The sequence below is a fragment of the Dermacentor albipictus genome, chromosome 8 (assembly GCF_038994185.2).
Source record: "Dermacentor albipictus isolate Rhodes 1998 colony chromosome 8, USDA_Dalb.pri_finalv2, whole genome shotgun sequence".
In the NCBI taxonomy this organism is placed as follows: Eukaryota; Metazoa; Arthropoda; class Arachnida; order Ixodida; family Ixodidae; genus Dermacentor; species Dermacentor albipictus.
In genome coordinates, this window is record NC_091828.1 from 6694140 (window position 1) to 6720638 (window position 26499).

A 26499-nucleotide genomic window follows, 5' to 3' on the forward strand; every position below is an offset into this window, starting at 1 on the left:
TCATGCAGGAGTGGTTACAAAATGGAATACAGTACAAAAAAGAGAAAAAAAGTGAAACTACTGCATCCAAAGCAAAAGCCTTAGCACGCACAGAAATGAACGTAACCAATAAACACATACACTCTGGTTAAATGATCGGTTCGTGAAGCAGGAAAACAACGTTTACCATACGTATGCATCGACAGGAGGCTGCATCTGAGGCACAGGTCACTGCAGTTACTTATACCCATTCAAATCCCAAATTCTCAATACCGTCAATAAATGCGTTAGCAGATGGGCAGTTTACAGCACTAGAGGGTAGTATGTTCCAATGGGAAATTGCGCGTGGGAATAAAGAGTACTTGTGAGTGTTATTATGGCTCGGATGGTGCCGTATCAATTTATTATGATTAGTTCGTGCAGGAAGTCTGATTGGCGCTTGAATGTATGTTGCCTGTGGTATTAGATAGGAGCTGTGATAAAACAAGTGTAGAAATTTTAATCTCGAAATCTTTCTACGTTGAGCCAGTGGTTGAACGTTCGCCTTGACGCGCAGGTTCGTAATGCTCATTTGACGCAAATATTGTGTATATATAAATCTCAATGCTAACTTCTGCATGCGTTCTAGTTTGTTGGTTAAATACTTCTGGGGTGGAGCTCAAATAATGTCAGCATACTCTAAAGCGGGTACAATGAGGGTTCTGTATGCATTTAATATAACACTAGTATGCATTTACTTTAACACTTTTTCCTTCTTTAGGTGAAGCGCATGCTTCGCTGTCACTGTTGTGTGCCTAAATGTCATAACTCAGCACAGCTATCACTGCCAGATGCACAGCTTTGCATGGATTTAGTTACAAACGTTTGCGTCAGTTGTGTCTTTTAGTGAAGCGTTATGCAACGCTTTCACTGTGTCACTGCGCCGAGAATAGCGGCATGCCGCCTCAGTTTGACACCACCGCACTTCCTCTCCACTTGCCCTTTTCACATTATTCCTTTCCGCAATACTACCAGCGGCCACATTGCCAAAAAAAAAAAAAGCCGTCTGGCTTCTCATAGGAAGCTATCACCTTATAGGCTCTTTAGAAAACGAACATAATATATCATTACTACCACGAAAGGTGGTTATCGATAAGCCAGTCAGAGTTCTTCGCGACGGCCATGATCAGCTGAGTGTCTATCGAGATTCATCAAGCCAGCCGCATGACGTCTTCCTCCACTTTACCCGTCTTCAATGCCCAACATCCTGTTAAGGCGTAAACCCAGAACGCACGTAAGGGTGTCAAAAATATTGACAAAGAAACCAAAAGTTTTGTTTCGTCTTGTGGCTTAAGCAGCTCCACGTGCGGTGTCACTCACCACAGATAGACTTGCTACTTCATCGCCGACATTTTGAAAGCTTTCCGAAGATTTCGTTTTTGACGTGTATAATAGTGCACAGAATATGCAAGTATTGGCAAAATGCAGTATAACTCTAGCACAAGAATACAAGAATGCGTCACTGGCAATAACACTGCAACATTGCCATGTTCCTGACCGGCTCTTATGCTTCTTTAACAGTCCCGGTTAAGAGATAAACGCCGCGAGTTCATCGAAAAAGAAAGAAGTTCAATAAGCAGTACCGATGTATATAATGTGTATTCGCTCACGAGGAAATTTAAATATTATTCTAAGGTTGGAAATTTACTGCAAGAATTGACATGTTCTTGTCAGCGAAGGGTGAATGAGGTTTGGACAAATATTACGCCCTGAGGCTGAGGATTAGGGAGGGTAGACAAAATTTATGCACAAAGGGTACATAGTAAAAATTTTTTTCTCGTTTAACGGCAAATCTGCTAGTAATGCGTGACCGAACGCTTTTCCATAAATAAAGAACAGTTATTTCTGTAGAACAGGCAGCAGTAATAAGAGACTGTAATACGAAATACGAGTGCTTTGGTATCTAGAAAACTGAAGACTCTGTATACAAAATCAGCAGTGTAACCGTTAAAATATAGGTGCTTCCCGTATTCGGAAAACACCACGCGAGCGTCGAACAACTTTTATTCGTGCGGTATCTGCTGGGGTCAGCCACACTAACATATGCATTCGGAATGTGCCTGCATGACCAACTTTTTCCGGTGGTCTTGAACGCAGAGATGCAATCTGGTCGACGCTCGCACTTCCAGTGTATATTTGTCCACCATAATACATATCCTTTAACGCAAATGTCATGAAGACAGATCATACCTGAAGGAGCAGGTCACCATTGACAAAATTGTTTTTCCTAATCACTGAGATAGCTGAAAAGATAAAACACTTTGCACGTTGTGAAATGAATGCATTAAAAAGCAAATATACAGAAAGATGCAAAATTGCGGTGCTCAAGCTCTTTATATCACAGAAGCAACTTTATTTTCTTCAATCAGTCATCTAGTACTTGTCTCTGGTTAATGTTCTTCTTGACCCCCCAACGCCTTGCAGTGATAAACTTACTGCTCCTTGGGGAAGCAAATAGTAGTGGTAAATTTCCATTCCAAGGAAAGCGGCAAAGAAGGATAATCCTAGAAACTGTATCGTAATCTGTATCTAATCTGCTCAGCATGCAGCGCGCTCTGTGTTCATGGCACGATACGCCCCCATGTGATAAGGGCGTTACCCGCCTGTTCACAACGTGTATAAAACCAGTGCTGAATAAACGCTGGGGCTCACTTTTGCCCAGCAAGTGACACACGACGTGTCGTCGTCTGCTCCACTCGATGCATGGTGTCAGAAGTGGGATTAGCATGGCAATGCACTTCCTGCACGACGCGTGAAGACCAGCGATCCTGTGGCGGAAAATGGATTTCCTCAAAGCACCGGAGCCGCTCCTTACAACAGGCGACCTGCGCAAGAACTGGCAGCTCTTCAAACAAAGGTTTGAAATTTTCCTCACGGCGTCAGAGGTCGCAGAAAAGCCTCGGACTGAGTCCAAGAAGACAGCGTTGCTTTTGAGCGTCGCGGGCGCAGAGGCCATTGAAGTCTTTAACACCTTCACGTTTGCAGCAGGCGAGAAGAACGACGACTATGCCACAGTGGTGAAAAAATTTGATGAGTATTGCATTGCACAGACCAATGAGGTTCACGAGCGGTATATGTTCAGGAGAAGAATCCAAGCTGCTGGCGAACCAGTGGAGCATTTCTTACGAGACCTGAAGAATCAAGCACGTGCTTGCAACTTTGGAGCTTTGGCGGAATCGATGGTCAGGGACCAAATTGTGTTCGGGATAAATGACGACACGGTACGTGAAAAGCTCCTCAGGGACAACAACTTGACCCTGCAGAAAGCAGAACAAGCCTGTAAAGCAGCTGAAGCATCAGCAACTCACAAGGAAATGTGGAACCAGGAACACCAAGTGCATCCTATCAGCAGGACTAGCACGAGCCACGAAAACCGAGAACAGACACGTTATGACTGCCGAAACTGCGGCGGAAAACACTCCCCAAGAAGGTGCCCTGCTTTTGGAAAAACGTGCCGGAGATGTCAGCGGAAAAACCACTTTGCCAGATGTTGTAAAGCGACGGCAGTTGTTGGCGAGTTGCAAAGCGGCCAAGACGATTTCGAGATTCTCGACGTATCCGCAAAGAATGTGTCCAGCAAGCATGACTGGACGGTGGAAGTCCAAATCAAGAACGTGGCAGTTCAGTTAAAGGTTGACACGGGATCGCAGGCAAATTTGTTGCCTTATGGATTATACGCCAAAATGAACCCACAGCCGCCCCTGTACCCCAGCAGCGCGATTTTACGCTCCTACGGCGGAGATGTAATCAAACACATTGGCGTCATGCGGGCCGAAGTCTCTTTAAATGGTTGCATTGCCATGCTGAGCTTTTTCGTGGCACGAAAGGGGCGCCAAGCAATCCTAGGACTTGAGGCGAGTGAACGCCTGGGACTGATTTCACGCGTGAACAGCGTGTCGCAAAACAGCTCTGAAGAAGTGGTTGCCAGCTTTCGTCACCTTTTCACTGGCACCGGCTGCGTCAAACGAGTATACCACATGGTGCTTCGCAAGGACGCCACGCCAGTGGTTCAGAGACCTCGTCGAGTGCCACTGGCTTTAGAGGAGCCACTTCGGGAGGAGTTGTCACGTATGGAACAAGCCGGAATAATTGCAAAAGTCACTGAGCCAACAGACTGGGTGAGTCCCCTTGTTATCGTACGAAAGAAAGACGGGAAGCTGCGAGTCTGCATGGACCCCAGGAAAATAAATGAGTGCCTCAAGCGCGAGCACTACGCGATGCCGAGGCGGGAAGACATAGAGGCCGAGCTGGCCGGCGCAAGAGTATTCACTCGCCTAGATGCAAACGCAGGGTTTCACCAAATTCCCTTAGATGACGAGACGTCTAGGATATGCACTTTTGCGACACCCTTCGGCCGCTATCGATTTTTGCGACTGCCTTTCGGAATATCATCAGCGTCCGAAGTATTTCAGCAAACCCTAAGTGAAATTTTTGACGCGCTTCCTGGCGTTAGAGTGTATGTCGATGACATACTCGTGTGGGGCAATTCCCAACAAGAGCACGACCAACGTCTAAGATCAGCGCTAGAAGCGGCAGAACGTGCGGGCCTTACGTTCAATCCAGCAAAGTGCGAGTTTGGCGTTCAACAAATTGAATTCCTGGGCGACGTGATAAACGAAGAAGGAATCCGTCCAAATGCATCCCATGTTGAGTGCATGTTGCAGATGGCACCCCCTAGTGATAAACTAGCAGTTCAACGCATGCTGGGTGTCGTGAACTATTTTGGAAAGTTTTTGCCAACACTAGCAGAAAGGACAACGCTTCTCAGAAGCTTGCTAAAAAAAGACACTGTTTTCGAATGGTCGGCAAATCACGAAAAAGAGTGGAGAGCGCTGTGCGACAGCCTTAGCAAGCAGCCCTTGCTATCAGTTTTTGACCCTGAAAAAGAAACCAGGTTATCATGCGATGCGTCACAAAACGGAATCGGTGCTGCCTTGCTGCAGTATCACAACGGTGCATGGAAACCGGTTGCGTACGCCTCCAGAGTGCTTACTGATACGCAGCAACGCTATTCACAAATTGAAAAGGAAGCAATGGCCATAGTTTTCGGCTGCGAGAAATTTCACCATTTCATGTATGGGCGGAAGGTTGTCGTTGAGACTGACCATCGTCCGTTGATCTCCATATCGCAGAAGGCGATCGGTGACATGCCGCCAAGACTGCAGCGATTTTTTTTGCGTCTGCTACGCTATGACATTTTAATGCATTATGTTCCAGGAAAACAGCTTCTACTGGCGGACATGCTGTCCAGGGCTTCCGCTAAGGGCGCAGCAGATAACGCAGACAACAACAACGACGACGTCGAAGTGCACGCAGTAAGTGTGGTTGATTCTCTTGTCAGCGAAACCACGTGGAAAGAACTGGCTTCCGAGACACGAAAGGACACGCAGCTCGCCGCTGTGCTAAAGCACCTGGAGAACGGGCAACCAATTGAAGGACCGTTCAAGCCTTTTGCCGCTGAGCTATCGGAAGTAAAAGGGGTTCTCTTGAAAGGCTGTAAGATTGTCATTCCGGCCAGTATGAGGCGCGATATGTTGGCAAGAATTCATCAAGGCCACATGGGAATTAACAAGTGCAAAGAAAGGGCACGGCGCCTGGTGTTCTGGCCAGGAATGAACACTGATATCGAGACGTTTGCACAGGCATGTTCTGTATGTAAAACGTACGCTTACAAGTTGCCGCAAGAGCCTTTGATTATGCGTCCGGTTCCAGACCAACCATGGTACTGCGTCGGCATGGACATTTTTAGCCACGCAGGTCGGTCCTACTTGTGTGTTTATGATGCCCTATCGAATTTTCCCGAAGTCCAACAGCTCGTAGACACTTCAGCAAAAACTACTGTAGATGCAGCAAGTGCCATATTTTCCAGATATGGCATACCTGTAGAGGTATGCACTGATAACGGGCCTCAGTTTTCCAGTAGAGAATTTGCCATGTTCTCAAAAGTGTACGATTTCAAACACGTGACCTCAAGCCCGTATTTTCCCCGCTCCAACGGACTCGCCGAAAAGGGGGTACAAGTAGTCAAGAGAATCTTGAAGAAAACAACTGAAGCTAAACAAGACTTTTGGCTTGGTCTTCTCGCTTACAGGTCAACTCCACTGGAATGCGGCTGGTCACCAGCCGAAATATTACAGGGACGCTCGCTGCGAACAACTCTACCAGCCGTTCAGGTCGGACAAAGCCGGCGGGTTGACAAACGCCAGCAAAAAGACTACTCAAGAGGGCCACTCGCACCGCTCAACAACGGCGAAACGGTCAGAATAAAAGACAGCTCATCATGGAGAAGAAAGGCTCGGGTTCTTCAGTCGTCTGGTCAACCAAGGTCATACGTTGTCATGACTGAAGACGGGCAACTCTTGCGACGCAACCGCGAGCATCTGCTGCCAACCAGAGAATCTTTTCGCCTTAGCGGTCCTCCTCACGACGACGAAGGTGTTTTTCAAGAATACGCTGCCCCTGCCAGCACACAACACGACCCAGAGGCGGCGCAAAACCCAAACAGCACAGCGAGCATTGTGCCGACAGTTCCGCAACAAGCAGCTGCTCCAAGGACTACAAGACAACGCAGACCACCTCGGCGCTTAATGTATGACGCGAACTTTCAACAAGTGCCGTGACTGTATTCAGTGCTCTGATCTTTGCTGTAGTTTTGGATGTGCAGTGATTCTTTAACTTTCTTTTTGTTCTCCCGAGCTAAAAGCGCTCCTTGTCCTTAGTTTTTTTTTTTTCGTTACGAAGGGGGATGTATCGTAATCTGTATCTAATCTGCTCAGCATGCAGCGCGCTCTGTGTTCATGGCACGATACGCCCCCATGTGATAAGGGCGTTACCCGCCTGTTCACAACGTGTATAAAACCAGTGCTGAATAAACGCTGGGGCTCACTTTTGCCCAGCAAGTGACACACGACGTGTCGTCGTCTGCTCCACTCGATGCAGAAACCAACAAAGCACTAGCTTCTGTGTTAGGAAAATATGTACGTAGAACAATAATTTTGGAACAAGGGATGTTGCTGTAGCCAACATTTCCACATAAGTGCTTGTCATTAGGGTAGCAAATGTTTTACTTGTCAGCATTCTTTTGTGCTTATCTCACTGGCCCCTACCCTCATTGGGGGTGGAGAAGCTGCTGCATATAACAGGGCAAGAGAAGCCAAAGTGCTTAAATAAAGGCAGGAAGGATGTGCTTGGCCGTGGTGATGTGATGGAGTGTGTAGGGGCACTTCTGTTATTTCTTTCAAAGAGTACGTATTTCCGAAACAAAAGAACGGTTTACACATGTAAGCAATTATTAATCCAGCCGACTTAGTGTTCGCAGAAGTCAAAATAGGAATTAAGATAAACTGTTGTTACATTTGGAAAAAAGCAACGAAGAATTGGGGAAATTAATTTTGTATCAAGATACATCTGGTTAAGATCAGTGTAAATAGTAAATGAAGGCTTATTATGAATACACATTATGTTGAAAGCTGATGAAGAAAAAAATAAATTGACCAAATATAAAAAATGAGACATAATAATTAAACTGGGTAGGACTATGAGAGCAGTCCAGGCAGCTGCAGGATAGGACGGCTATTAACCGCAAACCTCACTTCACGCAGTGCATTCCATGGCACCACCTAGGGAACCCGTCTGCAACGAGGCCAGTGCATCTACTTCATATCGCCGTCACATCGTGACTTGTCTCGCACGTGTCAGCGCATCGATACACTTATCAAGTTGGAAACTACGCTGGAGGCTGCGGACAACGCCCCCGGACGGAACCGTGACGTCATCCCAGGACTATAAAAGCGATGTACTGACCGGGCAAAAGGATCATTCGAGAGCAGTCCAGGCAGCTGCAGGATAGGACGGCTATTAACCGCAAACCTCACTTCACGCAGTGCATTCCATGGCACCACCTAGGGAACCCGTCTGCAACGAGGCCAGTGCATCTACTTCATATCGCCGTCACATCGTGACTTGTCTCGCACGTGTCAGCGCATCGATACACTTATCAAGTTGGAAACTACGCTGGAGGCTGCGGACAACGCCCCCGGACGGAACCGTGACGTCATCCCAGGACTATAAAAGCGATGTACTGACCGGGCAAAAGGATCATTCGAGAGCAGTCCAGGCAGCTGCAGGATAGGACGGCTATTAACCGCAAACCTTACTTCACGCAGGTATGTGCTGAAGCATTTTGAAACGTTCTACTTGCGCGCACTGTAGCTCTTGGACTGCTCTCTGGGTGAAACTTAGCAAAACGAGTACTGTAAAGGGACTGGCTAAGGCAATGTCAGATTTGACTGCACAAATCGCAAAGAATCACGAAGAATTAAAACGTGATCTCATCAAAGTGATTGAGGGCGAAATGGAATCAGTGAAATCAGCAAAGAACTTTATTAATCAGAGTTTTGAAGAAATCAAACTGGAAGTCGCTGCAGTCAAGTCGGACAACATTGCAATAAGGAAAACAGTCGCCTGTCAAATCATCTGAAGAATGTTAAACATGAGCTGACTGCCGTTGCACAACACAGTCGTAATAGCAACCTGGAAATTAAAGGTGTTCCAATTAAGGCTGGAGAGAACCTCGGTACCACGATGCAAGCCATCTCTAGCTGCTTGAACGTAGAAATTAAAGAGTCGGACATTGATGTGATACACCGCGTTCCTACAAAGAATAATACAACTGCACCAAACATCATTGTCAAGCTTGCTTCTCGAAATATTAGGGACACAATTCTGAAAATGGCAAAAAAACAAAGAATTAACGCGAGTCACCTGGGTTTTGATTGCGAAGTCACCCCGATCTTTATAAATGAACATTTGTGTCATGCAAATAAAGTTCTTTTGGGTCTTGCACTGAAAGCAAAACGAGAAAAAGGCTGGAAATTCACATGGGTATTGTACGGAAAAATTCTAATGAGGAAAACTGAAAACTCACGTGTAGTCCATATCACAAGCACCGAAGATTTTGCTCAAATTGTGTAAACACTTGGAATTAGCAGCCCTGGGTAACGACGTTAATTGATTTTGATGCCTTATAACCTTGACGAACTTGAAGACTTACATCGTAAGCAAGATAATTTTTCACCTTTGCAGTGCAACGTACGCAGTATCGGAAAAAACTTTGAAAGCCTATCAGCATACTTATCGCAGCATACATTTAATTATGACATTATAGCTCTAACAGAAACATGGCTAAAAACAGGTGAAACAGTCAAGCTACCGGGATACGTTACAGTGTCGCAACCACGACTGGGGACGACCCGAGGTGGAGGGGTGGCACTATTTATTAAAAGTGACATTGAATATGTTACGCTCCCTGAAAGCCCGATCTGTCAGTCACATGCTGAAATCCTATTTGTTGAATTGAAATGCGGTGTCAAAGTAGGAGTCGTGTACCGGCCTCCTTCTTCAAACATGAATGATTTTGTTGCAAGTATGGAGAAAATATTGGTACCCCTTATTTCCTCAAATGACACTATAGTCGTTTGCGGAGATTTTAATATTGACCTGTTAAAACAGAATTGTTATGATTATATGTTCTTACTTGAATCACTCAATCTAAAAAATGTCATTTCTTCTACGACACGCATTACTAACCACTCCGAAACGCTTATTGATCACATCTTGTGCAATTTTGAATTTAATGTATCAGCTGGTGTTTACGATGTTACCATTGCAGATTACAAGCCCACGCTTCTCTTTTTACCTCGTAAATACATGTCCTCCTTGTGTAATACACGCGATAGAACATCCTCCTGTATAAATTATGCAGAAGTACCATGATTGCTCCAATGCACAGACTTTAAGAAAGTATTTGATTTGTGTGATGTTCACACTCAATGTGAAAATTTTATTGAATGCATCTGCAATGCCATTAGGCAATCTACAAGGGTATATGTGCGCCGCAATTACGAGCGACCAGTGTGTCCTCGGATAAACAACACTATACTGGAAACATTAAAGCAGAAAGACTCTTTTTAGCGTAAATGGAAACGCAACAAATCAAATTCATATTACAGGGAGAGCTTTAAATACTTTAGAAATATCTCAGTTAGTATGATCAGAAAATCGAAAAAGCAATACTACACTAACCTTATTAAGAACGGGAGTGGTAATACGAAAAGGATATGGGAAATCGTAAAAGAAGTCATAGGAAAAAGCAGAACGCAGAGCATTCAACCTGATGAACCATCGACACTAGTAGCTAATGATTTTAACTACTATTTTGCTAACGTAGGTACGAATTTGGCTAACCAGATTTTATCTTGTAATCCCGTACCTGCACTACCTAGAATAGTTGACAGCGACTTTCAGCTAGAAGAAATAGCTCGTGATGAACTCATATCAACGATAAATCAACTGCATCTAAAGAAAGCGGCTGGTCATGATGGTATATCCACTAGGATTTTAAAAGACAATATCGACATTCTCTGCAGTCCCATATGCAAAATATTCAATCTAGCGTTAGCTTCCAGCTCGTATCCAGATATATTAAAAACAGCCAAAGTCGTTCCCGTATACAAGTGCGGAGATTCCAACCAACCAGAGAATTATAGGCCAATTTATGTTCTGAGTGTGATAAACACTGTTTTGAAAAACTAATTTCCAAGAGTTTGAAGCAATTTCTAACTGAAAACAATGTAATTTGTCCGCAGCAGCATGGTTTTGTTCCCTCCAGATCGACATCAACAGCAGTGCTAACACTTTCGCAATTAATAAATTCTGCACTTCATCATCATAAAATAATTGTTGCAATATTTTTGGATATAAAGAAGGCATTTGATACCGTTTCTCACTCTATACTACTGCAAAAACTTGAATGTTATGGTGTCACAAAGGACTCCCTAAAATTTTTTTCCTGCTATTTATCCTCACGGAAACAAATGGTAGTAATGGGTGATTATTATTCTACGTACAGCACAGTCACCAGCGGAGTCCCAGAGGGTTCAGTGCTCGGTCCTGTATTATTCTCATTGTACATTAATGACCTCCCTAATACTCTTCAGAACTCAAACGTTCTAATGTACGCAGATGACACAGCTTTATTATTCACAGGAGACACGCTTTCTGCACTGCAAACGCATGTGACGTCCAAGTTATCAAACATTTCTTCATGGTTCTTAGAAAACAAATTGACTTTAAATAGCCATAAAACAAAATATGTAGTTTTTCGATCGAGGAGAAACACTGTTGACACCAGTCAAATAAATATCACGTTAAATAAAAGCCCCATCCAAGAAGATGATTCGTTTAAATATCTGGGCGTTATATTTCACCAGCATATACATTGGGAAGCACATATTCATAGTGTATGCAAGAAGGTCGCACATGGTTGTTACTCCCTAATTAAAGCGAAGCAATATTTCCCCCACGATGTACTCAAATCCCTTTACTATGCGTTTTGCCTTAGCCATATTAGTTATTGTTTAGAATCGTGGGGTGTGACTTACATGACATACTTACAACCTTTACAAAAAACTACATAAAAGGGCACTGAAAATAATTGGCCCTTCAAAATATGTCAGTGATACATTCAATGACATTTTCGAAACACAACATGTGTTATCCGTTAATGCACTATGTAATCACAAGATTTCAATTTCAGTTTATATATTTTATGCACTAACTTTCCTATTCCTTGAAACGTCTTTTCATTTCCAACTCGCAGTACAAGACATGCTTTAAAAGGTAACCTCAACTTACCAAAGTGTTACAATGTATACGGTGGAAGGTTAATTGAATTCATTGGTGCAAAAATCTGGAATATTTTACCTCTAGAAGTTAAAGCCGCACGTAATTTCAAGCAATGTAGCAAATTCTTTTTTCTTGATAACCAGAATCTCTAACTTACTTTCATTATGTAGGAGTATTTTCAAAATGTTTGTTGTCTGTATAACTCATGACATCTTCCGGAATACTGTGCTGTTCAAAACTGCGCCTGACCTGTCTTTTGTAATTTGTCACTGGACCGCAAACTAGCCTTCACTGGCTATCGGTCCAGATATCTGTATAACCATGATTATGTAAAAAAAATAAAGCACTTGCACTTGCAAAAAAAACCAGTAACGCACAGCCTGTGAAAAGAAATGGAATGTGCAGTACAATCACCTGGTGCAAGATGGTGAAAACTTGAGCGCTGTTTATATTCTTGCCACAGTTGATGGCTTGCAAGTTTCTGTCTTCCTGTGGAAACTTTCCTACTTGAAAAAGAAATGGATCATTTCTTAAACAAGTCTAAGTTCAAATGCTGTTTAAAGTTAAGCGTTATATAATGAATGAAAATGTTATGGGGAGTTCTCCTGGACGGTCAGTAATAGCCGCAGGTGTAAACTCGCAATTTGTTAGTCAAATGGATCTTAGCTCCTGGCAAACCATTAGCTGGTCTTCTTTTCTACACAGGTGCTAACACATTATATATGTTGGCAGGAGTGCTAGCAAACTACATTATATTTTATGCCCCAACCAAAGTGAAGTTTGGTAACAATGAATGAGAGAAACAAACAGCATTCCTTCATACTGCTTCAAGGCATCCGGGAAAGTTACTAAAATCATTGTGCCCCTCACCCCGCTATACTCACAATTATAATCCACACTTACTATTATTGTGTCGGTCATGCTAATATAATACTTGTCATCAAATGAGGAGAATTAGAGCATCAGAAGGCACATTTTTTTTTATAACACGAAATGTGCTTTACATTAATGCTACATTCCAACTAACAAAGGGACAGCCGGTTTATGAGATGGTAACCAATGCATAGAAAAGCTCATGACATTCTGTGCAGCAGAACGTTGCCGACGAGGTGTTATGCACACAAGTGCACTCTTTAAAGTGGCATCCTGAAGTCAAACCATGTTCAGACGTGCCAAACGTAGAGTTTGAATACCACAGTGTAAGGGGAAGTGTGCTAATTTTGTTGAAAATTACTAAACATTATTCAATTATTAATAATGTTCGCTGTTGGTTAAAGATTCACAGACTGTTCTGTACGGGTGCTGTAAACAGGCACCCTGCTTTTACAGTCATAGAAACAATGATCTGTGGCGCAGACATATAGAAATACTTATAAAGTTTATGCAAGGGTATACCCTAAAAATTACACTCCAATACACATTCGAATCTGGAAGAGGAGGAGGAGGAAACAATTTATTTTCTGGTGGAGCATGCATACGCCTGAGTAGAAGAAACTAGTGTACCCTAACCATTGCTGATGTCAATGCCTGTGCATTAGCAGTTACATATAATATGGCATTACAAGTATTTTTCCACAAGCTGTATTTACTGCAAGGTGCTGCCAGTTTACCGATACACAGCTGTAATACATTTAGCGCAAGTTGAAACTCTCTAATAAATTTATCTCGTATGACACAATTGGAATGCAATATTCTGCAAATGAGTCAAGCACTATGTGCCATCTCATACAATGAAACGCCTTTGAAGAACCAAAATCGCCACCTGGGACGTGACGAGGTGAAGAGCGTGCTCTGTGTAAACTAGTCCACTTGTATAGCCTAAAGCTGTGGAGAGTACATTTAGTATCAGTTGTGAGTGTTTCGAACTTAAACGGCACAGTGAAAGCTTCTATGCAGTTTTGGAAAATGCCAGACCCCCCTTGTTGCTGCTTAAAGGTAATGCCACGTAGGGCCATAGCATGTACAGTATGCTCTTCATTCCCAAACAACCAAAGCGATTAGCACCACCCTAAGTGTTATGTGCCTTCTGTCTCACATTTGCTGTCAAATATTGCTGGTGTGGGATGCTGTGGCCGCCTGAGAAACTGTTTTTTGAGCAATGTAATGTATTAAGTACTGTGATCCCAGTTATTTCACTGCAGTTTAAGTATTATCGGTTCTTGTAGTAAAAAAAAATGAGGAACAAACACAACATGTATATTTCTAGTCGCAACCTCCTTTAGGTATTTAGTAGTCTCAGTTATAAAGAATTCCACATTTCGATCGAAAGACAGATTTTATTCCACTGAAAGAATGGCATCATGTCAATGATTCTTGCAATTCTTGTTTGAATTAAAGTTCAATTTATTTCCATCACTAGTACAAACAGTAGTACAAACAGGTGAAGTATAACAGCGCAATAGGAGGTACCGAAGTAAGAGCTGTTGGGGGGACCTCCTAAACGAGAAACAAAGGGGGGTTAGAACAATTGTGGCAACAGTAGCAGGCTACATCATACAAAGGTTTTGTTTGTCAGCGAAAAAAAAAGACTGGCTGAAAACAAGAAAAAACAGAGCTTTGAATACAAAAGTGTGGTAATAGTGTGTGGATCATGCAACGCGGAAAAGTCTTCATCGGGAAGAAGAAAAAACACTCTTTTATTACAGAATTAGGTGGTGGCAACATGGGGAACAGGCAATGCTGTAAAGTATTGACAGGGAAAGAAAAAAACTTTTAAAATATATAAAAAATAAGGACAATAAAATAGAAATATATTTATTAATGTTTACTTCGCAGAAATAATACGCCTTAGCTTTTGCTTGAAGGCTAGAAATGCACATGATTAATTATCAGACGGAATCAGATTCCGCAAAGATATGTCTGAAAACATGACAGTAAATTTCCCATATTTCGAATTTTAGGAAGTAGCAAATTGTGACGTGCCGAAAACCTTGTGTTATTGTTATTAGTGAGGTCAGTAAGGGTAAAACTTTCAATACCTAGCTCCGTGTTTATGAGGCGGAACATTATTAGCAGCACCTTATGATTAATAACATCCGCAAAGGTAGGAGATTTAGGGAACGAGAATGGGAACAGAGTCAGACGAAAAATGTTGAAATGTCATCAATCGTACCGCTTGCTTTTGTGAAGCTTCTAATTGGTGGAGATGAGTGAAGTATGTATTACCCCGTGATGAGAGGCAATATGAAATATGGCTGTGAATATACGCGTGGTTGCTTGTGGTCTGTCTGTTAGCTAGGCAGGAATTAACTGCAAAGGCGGGCAGACATGCCACAAGATTCTAGTTGGTGTAGGGGGATGAGGTGATTAATTGTATCGAACGGTTTAGTGAAATCAATAAAGAGAGCGCTGACTATATTGTTTATTCTTGTTGTTGTTTTATTATATATGTTACTGTTATATATTGTTTATAATAATAATGCGCTATATCTATTTTTATTTATTTTAGTGGAAATGTGCATGCATTGTGAGTGATATCACTTGACATGTTCAGATTGACTGCTTCCAAATTTAGGCAAATTCGTATTCGCAAATAACCTTGTGGATAATATCAATAGCTTGCTTAGAAGGAGTGTATCGCCAAAATTTACAAGATACGAGGCTCTTGAATGCATATGTAAGCCTGGGGTACATGCCGCCCTCTAATCTCACCAGCAAGTTTCTAAAAATCATCTACAAGGCTTCGTATCATGAATGTAAATGTGCTTCTACGGGAGAAACAGGGAATTTAAGCAGGTGAATTTTACAGTATAAAAATAATGTCAGCAAGAAACAAGCATAAAAGAGCATTGAATTAAAAAGCACTGTTTCTCGACAGGCGTAAACTATCAAACACCAGAATTATTGTAATGATTTAAAATTACGGCAGTGGAATGAAATCTGCCATTTATTCTATATCTGAACTGTTTGATTATTCAGTGTACTACCACTACCTTCAGCAGAAACATTCATGATCATTATCCTATCTACGCCAAATCATCCTGTCTGACATTCAAGCTTTCATAAGCTGCCTTTTTCACTACCTATTTTCTGCGGAAAATAGGTGCCCATATGAAGACTATACCACATACTTATTTCCCGTTTTTTGATAAATTATAAGGCAAGAATTTCCCAATTAACCTGCATTGAGCTTGAGCAAATTGTATATTTGAAGCTGTTGATTCTTCTTCCATTTGCCAACTTTGGCCTGCCTGGTTAGGTAAATAGGTAGAAAATCTGTAGGATAAATGTGTTGGCGCCAAATTAGACTTGTGCCCAAGGGGACCTTTTCCCTGTCACTGGATAAACTGCTTATGGTCCTCGCTTCAGCAGGCAACTGCTGTGGTCTCAGCATATATCTTCAGGGCCATGGTCATGCATAAGAAAGCTTGTCTCCACAGGCTGCATAAAAAGGACAAGTTTATGAGCTAAGTCTCTTTCGGGAATGAACCATATTCTTTAAATTACTAAATTCTTAGAAAACCCATTAAGTTACATTCTGAGCTTTGAAACGCAATGTTGCTGTGTGACTCGCCACTCAAGGCATTTTACGTGTACTCGCGGGCTTCCTACTTGGAAAAAGATTTTTATGTAGCACACAATGAGCAACAGAAAACGGTATCAGGAGGCTTTCATGTTGCTCTAGAATTTTTTCACTGACACTTCTCATGTAACTCTTTGTGAAGTTTCTTAACTAATTAGGAGTAATTATGTACACAATGAAAAAAATAATGTCAGTATCCCTAAGCAACGGCAAAGAACCTTACCTTGGCTCTGTCTTGTTACGTGTCATTTACATATTTCTAAATCTTGATGCATGATAGCTGGGGCACCTTGTAGATCAGAAAAGGACATTACAATTTTCATACTCATGTCATGCGTGTTATCGGTGCCTATGGCTGCTCCAAAATAATTATTTCAGAAAGGTGCAAGCAGTTTTGAAGGTAAATTGTTTTGTAGCAAGGGCATGCAATCTAGAAAATCAAGCAAAAAGGTGAAGGTTTGTTTATTATTCGGTTCTTTAACTAACAAGCTGTACAAAAAGAAAACAGGACACAACATCTAAACAACAATGCGAAATTTGAAAATCGCAACTGAACCAGGAATTACTTCTTGACAATTCAGAAAACCAACAGCCTATGTGGCGTATACCCTTGGTGTGTGCCTCAAGTAAAAAAGTTGCTACCTCAATACTTGGCCACCATTGAATGTAGCAATCAACGTTCAGCAACGTTCATCTGCTCGGCCCATCGCCCTGATACCCGCCCGGCTTCTTCGATTTCGCCCCGTCCCGCATCTTCTTACCCACCACGTTTCCGCAACCCATCTGAATGGCGCACTGCTGACGACAAGCCTATTTGTTTCCACTGCCATCGCATCGGGCACATTTCTCGGCACTGTCATAGTCGCTGAAGTTCCCCGTTCCGGTCTACTTATACTGCCTACTCTCGCCCCTCAGGTGGCCCTTCTCGTCCCTATGCTGCACGCTCCGATAATGCCGCCACTGATTCTCCTGCAACGAACCGCCCCTATTCTCGTTCCCCTTCGCCCCAACGACGACAATCTCGCTCTCCCCAGCCCCGTCGCTCCTGTTCGCCGACTCCCTTCGGACGCCGCTCCCAGCCGGAAAACTAGACGATGCAGCGCCTCGAGGTGACGCTGCATTGCTCCCTACGCCGCCAAATCCTCTACTGACTTTGCCCACTCATCTGAACCTTCTTGACGTGCAAGTCGACGGTGTTTCTGTGTCTGCTCTCATAGACACTAGGGCGCATTTGTCCGTAATGAGCGCTGACCTTCGTAACCGACTCAAGAAAATTATCACGCCCGCCACAACGCCTGTTGTCCGTGTCGCCGATGGCGGAACAGCCCCCGTAATTGGTATGTGTACCGCCCACGTCTCCTTCGCCGATCGCTCAACAATCGTGCTATTCAGTCATCGCCCGCTGTCCCCACGACATCATCCTCGGCTTAGACTTCCTCTCCGCACATTCTGCTCTAATCGATTGTTCCGCCAGTACTCTCCGCCTTGACCTGCCTGTTCTGGATCCTGCTGAACCACACCCCAGTCGCCTCAGTTCCGACGACTTCGTTCGCTTGTCACCTTCGGCACTGACCTACGTTGACCTAGTGTCATCCCCACCAGTCCCCGACGGTCACTACATCGCGGCTCCTATGCAAGACGTCCTCCTTACCCACGGGATCACAGTACCCCATAACGTTTTATCTATTACGGCGAATTGCGTGTGCCTGCCAGTGGTCAACTTTGGTTGACCACTGGCAGGCTGAGACACAAGTGCTGCCACGTGGGATGTCTTTGGCCCAGCTTTATTCATTCGAGGATCACTCAGTAGCATCCATTGCAGTAGACGACACTTCATCCGATACTCCTCTACCATCGCAGTCGACAAATTGTACCATCGCTGACTTACGGAAAATGATTGCCCCCGACTTGCCCTCCGAGCACGCTCGTGAACTCTACCAGGTTCTGTTTTCCTACCACGATATTTTGTACTTTAACGATCGTCCTTTAGCCCAAACTACAGCTGTCAAACATCGCATTAATACCGGCGATGCCCCTCCTATCCATCGCCGTCCGTATCGAGTGTCACCAGCTGAGCGTCAAGTTATTCACGCAGAAGTTCGCAAAATGCTTGCCAAGAACATCATTGAACCGTCATGTAGTCCTTGGGCGTCAGCGGTTGTGCTGGTAAAAAAGGATGGCTCATGGCGCTTTTGCGTGGATTATCGGCACCTTAACAGGGTTACCAAAAAGGACGTGTATCCCCTACCTCGGATTGATGACGCCCTTGACTGCCTCCACGGTGCTCGCTATTTCTCCTCTATTGACCTTCGCTCCGGCTATTGGCAGATTGCCGTGGACGATCTCGACCGCGAGAAGACTGCCTTTGTAACACCCGACGGTCTTTATCAATTCAAGGTGATGCCGTTCGGCCTATGTAACGCTGCTGCCACTTTTGAACGCATGATGGACTCCCTTCTTCACGGTTTCAAATGGTCCACGTGCTTGTGCTACTTGGACGACGTTATCGTATTCTCCCCAACGTTCGCTACGCACCTCGAGCGCCTCTCAGCAGTCCTGGACGTTTTTCGGCGAGCCGTTCTGCAACTCAACGCATCGAAGTGCCAATTCGGCCGTCGCCAGATTACCGTCCTTGGACATCTCGTTGACGCGAACGGAGTGCAACCGGACCCAGGCAAGATCCATGCTGTTACGCACTTCCCTATTCCGAAGTGTGTCAAGGATGTGCGCGGCTTCATCGGCCTTTGTTCGTACTTCCGCCGTTTCCTGAGGAATTTCGCCGCCATAGCACGACCACTAACCGACCTTTTGAAAGAAGACGCTCCTTTCCAGTGGGGTGATAACGAGGCCTCTGCATTCTCTCATCTAATCGACATTCTCACAACGCCTCCAGTTCTGGCCCATTTCGATCCTTCTGCGCCTACCGAAGTCCGTACTGATGCCAGCGGTAACGGAATCGGAGCAGTACTGGCACAACGCCAGCGTGGCCACGACCGTGTTATCGCTTACGCCAGCAGGCTCCTCTCACCCGCGGAGCGCAACTGTTCCATCACTGAGCGTGAGTGTCTGGCCCTAGTTTGGGCGGTTGCGAAATTCCGCCCATACTTATATGGGCGATCCTTTTCCGTTGTCACAGACCAACACGCGCTTTGTTGGTTATGTTCATTGAAAGACCCTTCAGGAAGACTTGGTCGCTGGGCCTTACGCCTCCAAGAATATTCGTTCTCTGTCACCTACAAATCTGGCCGACTACACAAGGACGCTGACTGCCTCTCTCGCTACCCGGTAGACGAGCCTGACGACGCCGACAGTAGTACCATAGACGGCATTTTCTCTGTGTCTGCCTTCGCTAAGACCGCCGATGAGCAGTACCGAGACCTATCGCTGCGAGTACTCATCGAGCGTCTGCGCTCTACACCTACCGACGAATCCGTTCGCCGATATGTCCTCCAGGGCGGCATTCTTTACCGAAGGAGCTTCCACCTTGATGGCCCTGATCTTCTTCTTGTCGTGCCAAAACATCTACGACAGACTGTGCTCTTTGAGATGCATGACGCACCCACTGCAGGACATCTTGGGGTAACCCGCACGTACGACCGCGTCCGCCGCCGCTTCTATTGGCCTGGTCTCGCTCGCTCCGTTCGACGCTATGTTGCTGCCTGTGATCCCTGCCAGCGTCGGAAGACACCTCCGGTGCTACCTGCCGGTCATCTCCAGCCGATCACCGTCCCTGTGGAACCGTTCTTTCGTGTTGGATTAGACCTGCTTGGTCCCTTTCCCACGTCATCCTCTGGGAACAAATGGGTAGCCGTCGCGACTGATTACGCCACCCGATACGCTATCACTCGGGCTCTCCCTACCAGCTGCGCCACTGACGTCGCGAACTTTCTCTTGCGTGACAGTATCTTGCTTCATGGCGCCCCGCGACAGCTGCTTACTGACCGTGGTCGAAACTTCCTCTCGAAAGTTATCGCTGACATTGTGCGTTCCTGCTCCATTCAACACAAACTGACTACTTCATACCATCCTCAAACCAATAGCCTGACAGAGCGGTTAAACCGTACCCTTACCGATATGCTGGCCAAGTACGTTTCCAAGGACCACCACGACTGGGACATTGCCCTTCCTTACGTAACATTTGCGTACAATTCTTCCCGGCACGACACCGCCGGATTTTCTCCCTTTTATCTACTGTACGGTCGCGAACCTACCTTGCCCCTAGACTTTCTCTTGCGGACTTTCTCTTGCGTGACATTATCTTGCTTCATGGCGCCCCGCGACAGCTGCTTACTGACCGTGGTCGAAACTTCCTCTCGAAAGTTATCGCTGACATTGTGCGTTCCTGCTCCATTCAACACAAACTGACTACTTCATACCATCCTCAAACCAATGGCCTGACAGAGCGGTTAAACCGTACCCTTACCGATATGCTGGCCAAGTACGTTTCCAAGGACCACCACGACTGGGACATTGCCCTTCCTTACGTAACATTTGCGTACAATTCTTCCCGGCACGACACCGCCGGATTTTCTCCCTTTTATCTACTGTACGGTCGCGAACCTACCTTGCCCCTAGACACGGCACTTCCTCCTGCTGCGGTCTCAACAAGCGAGTATGCGCGCGACGCCATCGCCCTCGCCGACCATGCACGCCAGCATGCCCGTGCTCGACTTACGGCCTCACAGACCACTCAGCAGTGTCAGTACAACGCCCGCCATCGTGACGTACAGTTTTCACCTGGTGCGCTCGTGCTCCTGTGGTCGCCCTCTCGTCACGTCGGACTTACAGAGAAGCTTCTTTCGCGATACACAGGGCCCTACCGCGTGCTGCGCCAGGTGACGCCTGTGACTTACGAAATTGCTCCTGTGGGCTCAACCTCGTCCTCTTCTGTGGCATCTAGTGATGTCGTACACGTCAGTAGGCTCAAGGCCTACTACACTGCTTCCGAGTCCGATTTTTAGTCGCTCCGGGACGGCGCTTTTACAGCCGGGGGTAGTGCTACGGCACAATATGTGCGATCACGAAAGGCCAGCAGTGTGAAGACGACGACGACGATTAGAAGCTAGCGCGGGCTGTTGCCTCTTGGCCAAGCGCAGCGTATTTTCCTTGTAAATATATTTGTACATAGCTTTTCGTCTGCGTCTTCCTACGTAACAATATTAACAGCACTAAACGTATTGTGCTTTGATGATTCTCGGTCTGAAGTCCTCAACAACTTTTTCCGACCTTTACAGTGTTGAGTTCATTCTATCTTCTCAAACGCCGACTCTCAGAAAGCAAGCCTAAGTCTCAAGACAGGGTTGATCTACAGATAAAGTCGATAATGCATGGCAGGCACCATGAACACTCTTACATGGTAACCAGTGGGGTCACTCACGCAGCCATGAATTGTGATGCCGACACATGATATATTGAAGCTGGTTTCGTGAAATGTTTTATGCTTCCAAGGCTTCTTCTCTAGTTGTGAAAGTTGCATCCATTACACAAATAAGCGATTCAAATAAAATAGGAACTTCAACATGCAAACAATACGTTGGCCATTCGGAAAAAACCAGCAATTTTCTTGGCTGCTAGCTTGCCTCGTCCAAGTCATCTATGCCACAGTACTTGCTTTGCCCAGTACCAGCTACTTTAAAATGAAACGTATTCAGAGCCCTTGCCGTCGGTTTTTCTGCTTTGAAAGCAGTTTACTATGACTTCATTTGTCATCGAGAAAGCGGACACAAAACACTGAGCTACTGATTTCTAATCTTTTGCTGGATGCCGCTCGGCGCGCCAGATGCAGGTGGTGCCTGTAGAAGTGCGGTTTCGTGCAGCGGCTTGTCCTGCAAGCAGGGCGTATGCTGCGCTAACTATTGCGTGTGATCAGATATTGCTGCCGTAAACATTTTTCTTCGTGGTTTTCCTCATTTTATAATATGTTGTCTCTACATGTCTGGTAAGTGCTTTTATGACAATTTGAACCCGTATACGAGAGTGTTTTCTCTCATAAAGTGTGTTCTCATTTACCAATGTTTCCAGTGCGCGCAACTTATGTTTGCGACGCTGTGGGCTCTGCAATGGTGAATTTCTGGACGCCTTCTCGAAATATTCATCTGACCTGCTTGGGTAGTTTAAGCTACAACAGGCAGGTATTTTACACGAAGAAATGCTACAGACCCGTGCAAACAAAGTGCGGCTGCAAGGTCGTGAAGCGCCAACTTCCGGGACCAGTTTGGAGTTCAGGGCGCTCGATGTGCGATCCACCTCCTGTAGTAGCGATCAGTGGTGTGGACCCTTTTATACTGGCTTTCCTTTCTGGTCGGAACCTTGGCAACATCTCACACCTTACATTTTTGAACCTGCAACCTGTGTAGAGACAGTCACGTCACTGTGCATTGATTCGATGGCTTTACTTTTCTAAGCGGGCCGCCTACTCATTTTATCATGTTATTCCAAGATACAATTGGCACATCTTTCCTACTGCATATAGACAGGCTAGCTGCTAGACATGTGAAACATGTTACCAGCCCTCTGCCAGAATGCAACAATAGAAACATACTCTAGAAAATTACACTACAATTTAAATTTGCGTGACAATGTATGAGCATACAGTATGGTTACTGTATGCTTTAGCCCTGTGTCATGTAAAAGTTAATTGTCAATTGTTTATGGTGTATTACTACTTATTCTGAGTCATCAAACTGCATAATCAATGTTCGAAGTTTACACTGTTGGCTTTTGATTGCCTATGTGATTTGTTTCCTACTTACACATGCAGTAATCCCACTGCAACAAGGAAAACGAGTTAGAAAAAAAATACGGTGATAATCTTCCACATTTGACGAGGGCCGGAACGATGGCTAATAGCACGCGGGGGAAGCTACATAAATACTAAGTTTTCACACAGCCTAATTGTTCAGTATGTAATGAGAAGGTACGCTGTGCACTTCTGCATGACCAATTCAATCGGTCTACTTCAAATTGCACTAAGGCTGCTGCCTGGTATTCTTCGGCGGTTCAGCTTTAGTTTTCTCTTACAGAGAATCGTTTTGGTACTAGTAGCTTCTTTGCGATTAAATGTAACTTGGAGCACTTGTAATCTGGGCAATATAACGCGACTACAAATTCTTTTCTTTATCTTCTTTTTTCTTTATTAATACTGTTAACCCTCGCTTGAGGGTTGTTACAGGGAGGAAAAATAGTACAACACAAGCAAATTTGACATTAGATAGCATCAGGTTGGGAGTTCACGATACAAAATATCAATCAAGCATTCGAATTTGTGCACATCCATCTGATCGACAACAACATCAGGTAAGGCATTCCGCATTTCAATCACATCCGGGAAAAAGAATAACGAAAAACATCAACAGGGGTGTTATAAGGCTTGACGGCTCTGTGGTTTATTTTCTCGCTACGATTTGCAGGGAACTGGACATATGTTTCCTTTTTTATCTTCAGAACCCTTCGAAGTATCTGAAAAAAAATCTTTCTGGCTTTCTTCCTTCGCGTTTACAGCAACTCAAGCCCACAGGAACGCAGAATTGTTGTTACCGAGTCAGTCCTTCGATACCTTGAAGCAATAAAACGAGCAGCCATTCTCTGAATTCTTTCTAGTTTGTGTATTAAGACTTTTTGGTGCGGGCTCCAGACAACGCAAGCGTATTCTAAAGATGGACGTATGAAAGTTTTATAAGCAATTATTTTGGCATCTTTCGTTGCATGTTCCAGCTTTTTCTTCAGTGAATACAGTTTGTGTGAAGCCGTCGAGCACAGGTTATCGATATGTTTACGCCAGTCTAAGTTATGTGTAATTGTGATCCCTAAATACTTGAATGTATCTACATTTCTAAGTTTGTTGCTTGCAATATTATTGTTGCTTGCAATATTGCACTAGAAGAGGACTATAGGTCTGATAGAAAAAGAACATGTGTATTATGATAATAATGTGATGTGATTCCACAATGAAGCAGAAAGCAACGCATATAAGCGGAATGCGCTTCCATGCCACCAAGGTTATTGGACAGGCAGTGCTTCAGAACTGCCCGCAGAACAGTCAAACAAGGCAAATCTGTGTTTCCTCGTGTGTGTTTGAACACAGCTCCATACGCGCTAGCGATTCCAGTATTTGCTGCGCAGTGGTTATGAACGCCGCAGTTTGAAGTGCCAGGAAATATACAGAGAGAAAACTACAGTATAGTCTTGTCACAAGCAAAAATGTAACCTGAAGTGCATTGTGAGGTCAGAAACTGGCGAAAAGAAAAACCTTGCATTGTATTCAGGCAAATTAGTAAGCTGCATTGCAAGTTTGACAACACAACTTTTCATGATGCACGAGTGTACAGGGTTTTACAGACAAAGTCAAATACATTTAGAGCAAATATCACACTATGATGATATGCAATAATGGTAATCTCTAATATTGTAAAATGTGTTGCGTTAATGTTTCAACAAAAGGTCACATTACTTAATCAGAGGCCTCTAACATTTAGCCGGCAGGGGCACCACTTGGTTAAACAATAGTGATGTAATATGCATGCATAGAAGTATTACCCATGCATTTCTGCCATTGTTCAAAAGAAATCAATGTTCTCATTAGGTATGCCTCATACAAGATTTGAATTAAAGCATAAATTTTATACAGTCACCCTAACAGGAACAAACCTCATTTGAACTTGACAATAAACAAAAGTTGTGTTGATCAGCCTGTTATAACGCTGAACCTTGCTGCATGCTTTACAGAGAAATACTGGTAGGACCTAAGTATAAAGCTATTGGGAACTGCAGACGTACACATCTACAACTGTCCCACTTGATGTGTAACAGACTAATTGATTTGCTTGTACTAGTTATCTAGTGAAAATTAACATCATTTTAGACTGTTTAGCATTTTCGCCTGCAACACCACAATCCAATGACATCCAGTATATTAACATATTAACTAAGACAATCTAATTTGGCTTATATATATTAACAGCTTCGCATACAGCCACAGCTGCACTCTGTCAAATGTGTTGCAATAATGAAGGGGTGCTTCTCCACTAGCACGCCAATGTCACTAACAGTGATCATCTACGCAGCTAAATAGATGATCATAATTCATGTAGCAAAAAGCTTAGAGAAAAAAAATCCACTCACTTTCAGAGCAACAGTACTGCAATAACGTGAGACAGAGGTACCTATTGCAGGCAGCAGACCTCTTCTCTGCTCCAGCAGTACAACAGCAACTAGACTTTCAGTAAAAGAAAATTATTAATTAATTATGATAAGATATCTAGTTCCTAAGTATCAATACAATATGAGTTGCACGCATATCTACCCTCTGCTTAGTAACAGAACAAACATTTTCCTAAAATACAGCCTATGACGATTGCCTTCGCTTCCCTTGTATGTCCACATTTTTCGCAACTGATACAACATGTACAGCTAACTTACTGACACGAATGCCTTGACTGCCCAGGCATCATTCAAAGCAAAACGTCTTGCTGCACCGCAAGCAGGTGTACCAAAGAAATGCACAGCAAAGCAGCCAGAGTGAATAACGTTTTTTTTGTAACCACAACAAAAATGTGCATTCAAGCAAAAAGGTAACGATCACACGTAGTGGGCCACTGATATTATCTCGAACGTTCAGTTCCGTATTCTAACAGAAGCTCGTACTGTATTGGATACATTATGCTCTCAAGTCTGTACGAGCATCAATACAAGTGCACAACTGAATGTAGTTTTATTGTACACTTTTAACGCGATTGAGCAAGACTTTATAATTGTCACGCGGAAAATTGCTATCGCCATCGAACCGATTGCGCTACCGTTGAAGTTGATGCGAAAAGATGGGTGATACTTTTTCCCGTTCGTGCGACATTTTCGCCCTATGATACTACTTACTAGCCTTTTGAAGCACTATTTCTGCTCGCGACGCCAGCTTAACACACGTCATTTTAACACCTACGTTATGCAAACCAAATAAAAGTAAAATGGGCTTACCCCATGAGCAAGTTACGAGCGCGCGTAGACTCTTGCACATCCGTTGAGAGCAGGCAATCGCGCGTCCAAGCGCATACATGCACTTGAACACAGCACAACGTCTTCGATGCCGCAGTAATGAAGAGAAACACATTTAGCGCAAATATCCCTGCCTTATGACGGCAGATGACGAGGAAACTAGCCTACATCACAGAGCGACAAATTTGGAACTTTGCCAAATGGAACATGTCGAGACTCAAGCAGCGTAACCATCCATCGCGTTCGTTCTTCGCTCCCGATGCGTCAATCTCTCTTCCTTGGGGCCT

At 44.2% G+C, this 26499-nt stretch overlaps 1 protein-coding gene and 1 long non-coding RNA gene across 11 annotated transcripts in view; both read left to right on the top strand.

Moving 5' to 3' along the window:
- The window catches only part of LOC135910455 (uncharacterized transporter YutK-like), a 365908-nt gene that overhangs the window by 212672 nt on the left and 126737 nt on the right, over positions 1–26499 (top strand). Inside the window, exon 11 of one of the 10 annotated variants that reach the window (XR_011507823.1) lies at positions 23397–23521. The exons of the other annotated variants lie outside the window; for them this stretch is intronic. The gene's annotated coding sequence lies outside the window, so the exon portion shown is untranslated. The remainder of the gene's footprint in view (positions 1–23396; positions 23522–26499) is intronic. 10 annotated transcript variants of the gene reach the window in all.
- LOC139048614 (uncharacterized) lies at positions 5275–6923 on the top strand. Its single transcript, XR_011507821.1, has 2 exons — positions 5275–5333; positions 6110–6923. It is a non-coding gene; the product is annotated as an uncharacterized lncRNA (long non-coding RNA).